The sequence below is a fragment of the Bacillus rossius genome, chromosome 5 (genome assembly GCF_032445375.1).
Source record: "Bacillus rossius redtenbacheri isolate Brsri chromosome 5, Brsri_v3, whole genome shotgun sequence".
NCBI lineage: Eukaryota > Metazoa > Arthropoda > Insecta > Phasmatodea > Bacillidae > Bacillus > Bacillus rossius.
In genome coordinates, this window is record NC_086333.1 from 68,452,499 (window position 1) to 68,464,888 (window position 12,390).

The 12,390-nt window shown below is 40.2% G+C and overlaps 1 protein-coding gene and 1 non-coding gene across 2 annotated transcripts in view; one reads left to right on the forward strand and one right to left on the reverse strand.

Moving 5' to 3' along the window:
- LOC134532290 (neuroligin-2-like) overlaps positions 1 to 12,390 on the reverse strand; it is a 116,937-nt gene that overhangs the window by 66,220 nt on the left and 38,327 nt on the right. The window lies entirely within an intron of this gene.
- Positions 808 to 879, forward strand: Trnad-guc (transfer RNA aspartic acid (anticodon GUC)). The gene has a single exon. It is a non-coding gene; the product is annotated as a tRNA-Asp (tRNA).

Genomic DNA, 12,390 nt, shown 5'->3' on the forward strand with positions numbered 1-12,390 from the left:
AGATTTCCTTAAATGAATCATAAGAAAATTCTCTAATAGGTATTTTTTTTTTTTTTTACCAAATCCCAAGGTAGAATTTATACAGAATTTAATGTTTTGTGTATTGATCCCGTGTGAAGGCCACTAATGTGGTTTTACATATGGTATCAGTGAGCATACCTAAACGTAAAACTTCCTTTTTTTTAAATTCAACTAATTAAATTTATTAATAAAATCAAAAAACGAATTAATTAAAAAAAAGAGTGAGTCTTTCAGTACTGGCCAGCGATCATTGACCTGCCAAATTACGACTAATTAAAAATAAACTTTATGCATAGACTACTAAATAAATATAACTACTAGCAAGTGTACATTTATACCAATCTTAAGAGGCCACTCCAGTGTTTCAGGGGCACTACGCAACCCGCGTTAACCTCATAAGATTCAATGCTATTTTCATTTTGCTTATAACTAATTAACTAATATAGATTTCGAAAAGATGCTTGCTTGACATGTAAGACAACGATGCTCTTATCAAAGCCCCTTTCTTCAAAAACGTGCATAAATTATGGTTGAAACCTAGACAATACACTTATGCATTTAGTAAAGATTAGTATAAAACCATAATTTATGCACGTTTTTGAAGAAAGGTGCTTTGATAAGAGCATCGTTGTCTTACATATCAAGCAAGCATCATTTCGAAATCTATATTAGTTAATTAGTTATAAGCAAAATGAAAATAGCATTGAATCTTATGAGGTTAACGCGGGTTGCGTATTGCCCCTGAAACACTGGAGTGGCCTCTTAAGAGCTCAGTAAAACACGTGGTCCTCGGTAGTATAGTGGTCAGTATCCCCGCCTGTCACGCGGGAGACCTGGGTTCGATTCCCCGCCGGGGAGAAACTTTGTAAAATTTTAACTCGCGATCGGGCGCACTATAAAAAGTTCCGTGATAGGGCGCGCATTGAGCATTTTGCTCACGGCAGCAACAGTTGTGACTATTCTGTCAAAATGCGAGATTTTAGTTAAATAACATGTTTTATATACTAGAAGTTTCAAATGATGATTCAAATGAAATACTTATTAGTGTTTAATGCTGAAAAAAATATTTACACATCTTTAATTTGCACATTTATGAATGCACTGCAATGCGTATCTTGTATTGTAGTATTAAATCATCACTATATTTTTTAAAGATACAATTAAAGAAGTTCACATAAAATTCAACTTCACTACTATTTATAATTATTATTTGCAAATATCCTTCGTGACTCTTCATCTATAGTAATCTAACATAAAAAATATTGTTAGGTAAAATCCACATTGAAAGTATCATAATATTGAAAAAAGAAATCGAACTAAAATACAGTCATGCTGAATAGCTACAGAGGCCGTAGTAAAACCTTTATAAATATAACTTAAATCAACATAATAATAGGTAAATAACTCGCAAGAGCTAATTTTTAGTCTGTCCCTATACATCTCATTGTGTCACATTACTAGTGTCTTAGTCTTCATCACTTTTATCACCACCCACACATCTCACGCAAGTGAATGTTGTGTGTTCATTGCATATTGGTATGGCACATTTTGCACAAATCTTCTTAGTTTGCCTGTTCTTGCGTCTTGGACATAGGCCACAAGTAGTATAGGAATGGCGGAACTAGATCTGGCGCCGGCGCGTGGTGCCGGTGCCGGTGTCCGCCATCTTGGATTTGTGACGTCACGGCGGCAAAAATTCCTCAAAATTCCTCAAAAATGACTCAAAATGACTCAAAATTTCCCGTTTTAAGAAAAAATTTCCCGTTTTCGAGGGAAAAATTCCCGTTTCGAGGGAAAATTTCCCGATTTAGTCCTTAAAAATCCCAACGGCTAGAAATGTCCTGATAGAGGCTTAAGCATCCTTAACTCAAGCCTCAGTTAAGCCTCTATCAGGATGTGACCTTGACCTTTGACCTTTGACCTTGACCCCGACGGCCATCTTGGATCCACCATCTTGGATGACGTCATTTCGTTTTCTCGAACATTCCGTCATTGTGTTATCGGCCATATTGGATGATGACGTCACCGTTGCAATTTACGTTACGACCGCCATCTTTAACTTTTTTATTTATTATCCGATTTTAATGAAATTTTTTTTTAAAAATTATAAAAAAAATTAAATAATAAAATTTTTAATAAAATATTTAAAAAACAAACATTTACAACACGGAGCTCGGAGTCCTCGGTTCAAACCCGACGAGTGCAAAAAAAATAAAAATGGCTACCGATCCTTCCCCCCGCGGTGGCTGCAGGCATACTGACTCCCTCCACTTTTTTTCCAAAGCATATATATCGTCAGGTAGTATGACGTCATGGCCGCCATCTTGTCCTCGTCTGCTGGAAGCCATCATCAGTGTATCGTCGGCGAGAGTGCGCTGACGCCATGTCAGTTTAATTCTTATCCGCTAGAGTGCAGTAATCATTTATTATTGCTGTGACACCCGACATCTTGTCATTTGGCCGCCATCTTGAAAATCCATAATTATTTAGCTAGAAATTCGAGAAAAATTCCAAAATTCATTAAATAAATTTGTAATCTATATACTGCTCGATTAGGTCGACTAAGGTCCTTGGTACGATCTAGGACGATGCAAAAAAATTAAATATAACATCAATTTAACACAATAGTAACAGGTTCGAGGAATTAAACACCACAAGTTCTTTTACAAACATAATATTTATTACATAATTTCTATTCTACTACAGGATCATTTGCGAAAGCCAGCAATCTTATAATCATTTAGTTCCGCAGCGGTGTGAAATGACTAATTCTTAGCTCCAATCGGTTTATACTAGACAGAGTCCAGCCAGAACCTTTACAGACATAGTCCACCTCTTCTTGACAGAGTTTCTGGATACCGTTTTTAACAGTTTGCTTCACATCGTTAGAACTGTAAATTACTGCAGCCGATGTCTTGAATGCACACTTCTTCACTTTGTCATCGAACGGATATGGCTTTCCATATATACAGTCCAACCACAAGTTATATTTCAAAGGTCCGTTTGTTGCTACATCATCAGTAAGCTGATTGATTATCCTCTGTCTGATAGCGTCAAGAAAATTACAAATGTCTTTCGACTCACCTAACGTATTTAAATAATAGTAGTCCTTCAATGTTCCACGAAATGCAGACTGCGCCAAGTAGAAGCCATTATCGTTCACTTGTAATGCGCCGAACACAGTCTTAGGTTTATTTTCCTGTTCAGACGTCATACCAATCGGTTGCTCCACATCGGTTTTCTTGCTTGTACGCTCACGAGCCTTCAACCTAAACCGAGGAGTCGAAATTTCTGCAGGTAGTTCAGCAGTAGGCACACGGACTTCACCTTTACAGTTTTTCGCATGTCGTCGCAAATTATCAATTCTAGTAAACCATTCATGACACTCATCACATCGAAACTTCATGCGAGATGGATTCTTTGTGCATTTGCTCCGCTCATGTCTTCGTGCATCATGAGCAAATGCGAACGACGTATCACAGTAGCTGCAAGGATACCGTGGTGATGAAGACGAACCTTTCAGACCCGATCCAGATACTGGCGTTGCCGCAGTTGCACCATCTCCAGGCATACTCTTATGAACATCAATGCATCGTTGTTGCGCCGAAACCTTTACTTTCTGCCGAACAGCAGGACCTTTGCATGCCTTCATGTGCGTTTTTATATTATCTTTTCTGGCAAACTGCTTATGACATTTCTCACAAACAAACATTTTACGATATAGGTTCTTGGCACATTCTCTATTCTCATGTCGTCGAGCATTGCTGTTATTTGAGAAAATCTTGTCGCAGTAACAGCACCGATGTTCGTTAGTTGTTGCCGATTCGGCATCCATTGAAGTCTCCATTGATGGCGAACCAGCGTTCACCGAGTTTCCCTGTGCAGCCAGCACTAGAGGCATTAAAGTCTCTTCTGCTGGCGGTACCACGTCTGTTGAAGTCTCCTCCAGTGTTGACATCGACGTTGCCAACGGGATCTGCTCCACCATCGTCGACGCTGACGTCATGGTTCCCTCAGTCGATGGTACAACCTCCATCGAGTTCGTCGTTAAAGTCGGTAAAGATGCCATCGAGTTCGTAAGAACAGGTAATTACGTGATTAATGCACCAGAAGAAACAAACTAGGTGATCCTTACACCGACGACGTCAATAACAAACTAAGCATCCTGTTGTCTAGAGCTCGCTTATATATACATGCACCGTATGGAACAATACGCTAGTCAAATCAAGAACCATTTACAATAATACTAGAGTCAAAACAACATTAAAAATAGAAGGACCATCAACGAAAAGGCAGCACATTTGGAAGCACCGACAACGAAAAGGCAGCACATTTGGAAGCACCGACAACGAAAAGGCAGCACATTTGGAAGCACCGACAACGAAAAGGCAGCACATTTGGAAGCACCGACAACGAAATGGCAGCACATTTGGAAGCACCGTCATCAAAAAGGCAGCACATTTGGAAGCACCGACAACGTAAAGGCAGCACATTTGGAAGCACCGACAACGTAAAGGCAGCACATTTGGAAGCACCGACTACGAAAAGGCAGCACATTTGGAAGCACCGACAACGTAAAGGCAGCACATTTGGAAGCACCGACTACGAAAAGGCAGCACATTTGGAAGCACCGTCATCGAAAAGGCAGCACATTTGGAAGCACCGACAACGTAAAGGCAGCACATTTGGAAGCACCCACAACGTAAAGGCAGCACATTTGGAAGCACCGACAACGAAAAGGCAGCACATTTGGAAGCACCGACAACGAAAAGGCAGCACATTTGGAAGCACCGACAACGAAAAGGCAGCACATTTGGAAGCACCGACAACGAAAAGGCAGCACATTTGGAAGCACCGACAACGAAAAGGCAGCACATTTGGAAGCACCGACAACGAAAAGGCAGCACATTTGGAAGCACCGACAACGTAAAGACAGCACATTTGGAAGCACCGACAACGAAAAGGCAGCACATTTGGAAGCACCGACAACGAAAAGGCAGCACACTTGGAAGCACCGACAACGAAAAGGCAGCATATTTGGAAACACCGACAACGAAAAGGCAGTACATTTGGAAGCACCGCTAACGAAAAGGCAGCACATTTTGGATGCATCATCGAATAAGGAAGCACATTTGGAAGCTCCATCAACTAAAAAAGGCAAAAAGGAAGCACAAGTTACGAGATCTAAGTCTTAGTAAGAAATCATAATACAAGAAATAAAAACATTACATTCTTATAATTTAAATTATTTAATTTATTGCTTTACATTATACAAATGCAAGTAAAAGAAGTCAATATTGTATGTAGCCAGCATTCCTCAGTTCCTTGAGTATGAAGGATATTTCTTTGATGCACGAATAGTTTCCTGCACAAAGCGAACCATGTAGAAGTCTTAGCCGGTCAACCAATATGTTTGGATCTTTCCATGATGTGTAATCATTCTCTTCTACCACCATCTTCCTTGCACCTTTATAATAAATATTATGATCTCTGGTGTCTTCCGTTTTACCACCAACCTCAGGGTAACTTTCATGTTGGAGATGGTGATCATTACAAGCTTGATCAGATTTATTTAATATATCACGTCGTTTCCATCGTTTCGGTCTCAGGACACCGCCACATTCTTCGATCTTGGCAGCTTTAGGTGCTTCATCATAGTCTATGTCTTTGTCAACAGCCTCAGAGTCACTGTAACAATCACCGTAGAAGGAATCGTTTTCACCCAATTTACCGTAATAATTCGATGTTGATGATGTTGAAGTGTCTTCATCGTCTTCATGCTTCCTTTTTAGGAGTCCATCATTTTTACAAAGTAGGAAAGATCTACTTGAATTCGGCTGGAATATATTCTCACTTTTCACGTTAAGGATTCTTCCACTGTCTTCATTCTTCCGTAAATCATCAACCTTCTTCAATTTAAGTTCTTTGTCGAGATCGGAAGAGCCAAGAAAATTATTGTCGTAATGCAGATCACTCTTCCTTAGGCTAGTAGATTCATCGTTGTCCTCTAGCTTGTACGCAGGCTTGGCGCTACAAGTTCTGCCATGTCTTTTTAGACTCTCTCTCCGCGTAAACGACTTGCTACATCGAACACAACTTATCATATTGCGCAGTGGATTTTTAACACAGTCATTCTTCTCGTGTTGTCTTTTATTCTTTCTCAAGATAAACTCTTTACTGCAAAACTTACACCTATGTTCTTTCGATACAGCGTCAGATCCCAAATAGGAATTCATATTAGTTACTGAGACTAATGTCAGATACCAATTGAGTGTTTTAAATTAGATTCAATACTTAAATAGAAATTTTTTCATATTTCATCAGCGAGAATTAATATATCTCATGCAAAAGTACTTTATGCATGTAGTTCTGCTTTTAACAACAGATGTCGCCACATGTTGCTTGCAGGTAAATAATATTTAGTTCTTTTATGCGGGATGCGGGATGCTCACTAACGATCGCAAAAGAAGGATGGCTTCGCTAGACTCCAAGGAAAAGGAAGTTCGTCTTGCATGTTGGTGCTCCACAGATGTCTCATGGCGTAATATTAATTTGACTGAGTAATGATATTTTTTAATTCCACCTGATAAAAATATTGCAAGTTTTTATTTAGTAGCAGAAATTATCGAATTAAATGTAACTCCAAATAAAATGACATGTCTCATTAGTCAAAAAAAAATCCATGCAGAGAGCGGTTTCTCAGAATAGTCAGAAACACTTGAAGAAACCACAGGAATGATTGCAAGAACACGGGAAAAACCATCAAAATATTGTCAAGAATAATCAGGAGCACACGGGAAAAACCATCAAAATACTGACAAGAATAATTAGGAGCACACGGAGAAAACCATCATAATATTAACAAGAATAATCAGGAGCACACGGAGAAAACCATCATAATATTGACCAGATTAATCAGAAGTACTCGGAGAAAACCACCACATGTTTTCTTTGATATCATAAAATTACAGGAAAAAATATTTAAAAATAAAAATAAATTAATAAAAAAAAATACATAAATTTCCGGCTTGTACAAGAACTCTATCTTTGCTCAACAATGATAAGTTTACAAGCTAGCAGAAACTGTTTATGCATCAACATCGAATTATTACGGTAAATTGGGTGAAAACGATTCCTTCTACGGTGATTGTTACAGTGACTCTGAGGCTGTTGACAAAGACATAGACTATGATGAAGCACCTAAAGCTGCCAAGATCGAAGAATGTGGCGGTGTCCTGAGACCGAAACGATGGAAACGACGTGATATATTAAATAAATCTGATCAAGCTTGTGATGATCACCGTCTCCAACATGAAAGTTACCCTGAGGTTGGTGGTAAAACGGAAGACACCAGAGATCATAATATTTATTATAAAGGTGCAAGGAAGATGGTGGTAGAAGAGAATGATTACACATCATGGAAAGATCCAAACATATTGGTTGACCGGCTAAGACTTCTACATGGTTCGCTTTGTGCAGGAAACTATTCGTGCATCAAAGAAATATCCTTCATACTCAAGGAACTGAGGAATGCTGGCTACATACAATATTGACTTCTTTTACTTGCATTTGTATAATGTAAAGCAATAAAATAAATAATTTAAATTATAAGAATGTAATGTTTTTATTTCTTGTATTATGATTTCTTACTAAGACTTAGATCTCGTAACTTGTGCTTCCTTTTTGCCTTTTTTAGTTGATGGAGCTTCCAAATGTGCTTCCTTATTCGATGATGCATCCAAAATGTGCTGCCTTTTCGTTGGCGGTGCTTCCAAATGTACTGCCTTTTCGTTGTCGGTGTTTCCAAATATGCTGCCTTTTCGTTGTCGGTGCTTCCAAGTGTGCTGCCTTTTCGTTGTCGGTGCTTCCAAATGTGCTGCCTTTTCGTTGTCGGTGCTTCCAAATGTGCTGTCTTTACGTTGTCGGTGCTTCCAAATGTGCTGCCTTTTCGTTGTCGGTGCTTCCAAATGTGCTGCCTTTTCGTTGTCGGTGCTTCCAAATGTGCTGCCTTTTCGTTGTCGGTGCTTCCAAATGTGCTGCCTTTTCGTTGTCGGTGCTTCCAAATGTTCTGCCTTTTCGTTGTCGGTGCTTCCAAATGTGCTGCCTTTTCGTTGTCGGTGCTTCCAAATGTGCTGCCTTTACGTTGTGGGTGCTTCCAAATGTGCTGCCTTTACGTTGTCGGTGCTTCCAAATGTGCTGCCTTTTCGATGACGGTGCTTCCAAATGTGCTACCTTTTCGTAGTCGGTGCTTCCAAATGTGCTGCCTTTACGTTGTCGGTGCTTCCAAATGTGCTGCCTTTTCGTAGTCGGTGCTTCCAAATGTGCTGCCTTTACGTTGTCGGTGCTTCCAAATGTGCTGCCTTTACGTTGTCGGTGCTTCCAAATGTGCTGCCTTTTCGATGACGGTGCTTCCAAATGTGCTGCCATTTCGTTGTCGGTGCTTCCAAATGTGCTGCCTTTTCGTTGTCGGTGCTTCCAAATGTGCTGCCTTTTCGTTGTCGGTGCTTCCAAATGTGCTGCCTTTTCGTTGTCGGTGCTTCCAAATGTGCTGCCTTTTCGTTGATGGTCCTTCTATTTTTAATGTTGTTTTGACTCTAGTATTATTGTAAATGGTTCTTGATTTGACTAGCGTATTGTTCCATACGGTGCATGTATATATAAGCGAGCTCTAGACAACAGGATGCTTAGTTTGTTACTGACGTCGTCGGTGTAAGGATCACCTAGTTTGTTTCTTCTGGTGCATTAATCACGTAATTACCTTTTCTTGCGAACTCGATGGCATCTTTACCGACTTTAACGACGAACTCGATGGAGGTTGTACCATCGACTGAGGGAACCATGACGTCAGCGTCGACGATGGTGGAGCAGATCCCGTTGGCAACGTCGATGTCAACACTGGAGGAGACTTCAACAGACGTGGTACCGCCAGCAGAAGAGACTTTAATGCCTCTAGTGCTGGCTGCACAGGGAAACTCGGTGAACGCTGGTTCGCCATCAATGGAGACTTCAATGGATGCCGAATCGGCAACAACTAACGAACATCGGTGCTGTTACTGCGACAAGATTTTCTCAAATAACAGCAATGCTCGACGACATGAGAATAGAGAATGTGCCAAGAACCTATATCGTAAAATGTTTGTTTGTGAGAAATGTCATAAGCAGTTTGCCAGAAAAGATAATATGAAAACGCACATGAAGGCATGCAAAGGTCCTGCTGTTCGGCAGAAAGTAAAGGTTTCGGCGCAACAACGATGCATTGATGTTCATAAGAGTATGCCTGGAGATGGTGCAACTGCGGCAACGCCAGTATCTGGATCGGGTCTGAAAGGTTCGTCTTCATCACCACGGTATCCTTGCAGCTACTGTGATACGTCGTTCGCATTTGCTCATGATGCACGAAGACATGAGCGGAGCAAATGCACGAAGAATCCATCTCGCATGAAGTTTCGATGTGATGAGTGTCATGAATGGTTTACTAGAATTGATAATTTGCGACGACATGCGAAAAACTGTAAAGGTGAAGTCCGTGTGCCTACTGCTGAACTACCTGCAGAAATTTCGACTCCTCGGTTTAGGTTGAAGGCTCGTGAGCGTACAAGCAAGAAAACCGATGTGGAGCAACCGATTGGTATGACGTCTGAACAGGAAAATAAACCTAAGACTGTGTTCGGCGCATTACAAGTGAACGATAATGGCTTCTACTTGGCGCAGTCTGCATTTCGTGGAACATTGAAGGACTACTATTATTTAAATACGTTAGGTGAGTCGAAAGACATTTGTAATTTTCTTGACGCTATCAGACAGAGGATAATCAATCAGCTTACTGATGATGTAGCAACAAACGGACCTTTGAAATATAACTTGTGGTTGGACTGTATATATGGAAAGCCATATCCGTTCGATGACAAAGTGAAGAAGTGTGCATTCAAGACATCGGCTGCAGTAATTTACAGTTCTAACGATGTGAAGCAAACTGTTAAAAACGGTATCCAGAAACTCTGTCAAGAAGAGGTGGACTATGTCTGTAAAGGTTCTGGCTGGACTCTGTCTAGTATAAACCGATTGGAGCTAAGAATTAGTCATTTCACACCGCTGCGGAACTAAATGATTATAAGATTGCTGGCTTTCGCAAATGATCCTGTAGTAGAATAGAAATTATGTAATAAATATTATGTTTGTAAAAGAACTTGTGGTGTTTAATTCCTCGAACCTGTTACTATTGTGTTAAATTGATGTTATATTTAATTTTTTTGCATCGTCCTAGATCGTACCAAGGACCTTAGTCGACCTAATCGAGCAGTATATAGATTACAAATTTATTTAATGAATTTTGGAATTTTTCTCGAATTTCTAGCTAAATAATTATGGATTTTCAAGATGGCGGCCAAATGACAAGATGTCGGGTGTCACAGCAATAATAAATGATTACTGCACTCTAGCGGATAAGAATTAAACTGACATGGCGTCAGCGCACTCTCGCCGACGATACACTGATGATGGCTTCCAGCAGACGAGGACAAGATGGCGGCCATGACGTCATACTACCTGACGATATATATGCTTTGAAAAAAAAAGTGGAGGGAGTCAGTATGCCTGCAGCCACCGCGGGGGGAAGGATCGGTAGCCATTTTTATTTTTTTTGCACTCGTCGTGTTTGAACCGAGGACTCCGAGCTCCGTGTTGTAAATGTTTGTTTTTTAAATATTTTATTAAAAATTTTATTATTTAATTTTTTTTATAATTTTTAAAAAAAATTTCATTAAAATCGGATAATAAATAAAAAAGTTAAAGATGGCGGTCGTAACGTAAATTGCAACGGTGACGTCATCATCCAATATGGCCGATAACACAATGACGGAATGTTCGAGAAAACGAAATGACGTCATCCAAGATGGTGGATCCAAGATGGCCGTCGGGGTCAAGGTCAAAGGTCAAAGGTCAAGGTCACATCCTGATAGAGGCTTAACTGAGGCTTGAGTTAAGGATGCTTAAGCCTCTATCAGGACATTTCTAGCCGTTGGGATTTTTAAGGACTAAATCGGGAAATTTTCCCTCGAAACGGGAATTTTTCCCTCGAAAACGGGAAATTTTTTCTTAAAACGGGAAATTTTGAGTCATTTTGAGTCATTTTTGAGGAATTTTGAGGAATTTTTGCCGCCGTGACGTCACAAATCCAAGATGGCGGACACCGGCACCGGCACCACGCGCCGGCGCCAGATCTAGTTCCGCCATTCCTATACTACTGCCACAAAATCCTTGAACTGGTGACATTTGATTTTCCACATCACTTAAGCCAGCAACATGTTTGATTTGGCGTACTACTTCTCCTGAAAGCGTGGGAATGGAAGATCTGGTCTCTAAATGTGGTTTCATGAGGTCCAAAGCTAGAGTCTTTATGTATGCACGGCGATCTGTTGTAATATTTGTGTTGCACTTGTAAATTACAAAACTGTTTATGCAAACTACATTAATTATTGTGAAGAACACAGTAAGTGGCCACCGGTTACTGATTCTTGACACTGAGTATGACTTCATCTCATCCACAACATCTACGCCACCCTTGGTAAGGTTGTAGAATGTTATCACCTCTGGTTTACACAATTCCCCTGTTGATACATCAATTGTGTCATTATTATGCATTGTAGATATCATCAGCACATTTTTTCTTTTCATCGGCACATACGAAACTAGGAGGCATTTTTCTCCGAAGCCAAACATGCTGCTGTGGACTGGCCTTTCTATAGTGTCCAGGAACAATGGTGGAATTTCTGGCTTATTTTTACGGAGTGTGCCAACGATTGTCAGTTTGTGGTCCCTCAAAAGTTCTTCTGCAAGTCGGACTGATGTGAAATAGTTATCCATGGTGATATTGCGTCCAGTTTTTGTAATGGGAGCAATTAGGCGTTTTACCACACTACTGGCTCGATTGTCAGTTTTGTATGGACCCTCAGGCTGTTTACCTGCATATATCTCTAGTACACTTGTGTAGAACATCCGAGCATCAACTAGTGCATAGATCTTGATGCCATATTTTGTTGGTTTATTTGCAATATACTGGCGAAATTTGCAACGTCCGCGAAAAGACTCGAGCATTTAATGGACTGTTACATATTCCCCAATCTGATAGAAACTGCCGCATTTGGTAACAAATCCTTCAAAAATTTTCCTAATGGGAGCCAAATTATCAATCTTCTTTCGTTCTTGTCGAGTGTCCAGGTCATCAAATCTGAGAGCCCTAAGTGTGGCAAACCTTTTTTTTGACATTGTAGCTCTGAAACAATCTGTTGCGGTCCCATCGTCAACCCACAGTTCTTGTACATTTAGATGTTGAGCCTTTTTCAATCCTGCCAGGTACAAAACACCCAGGAA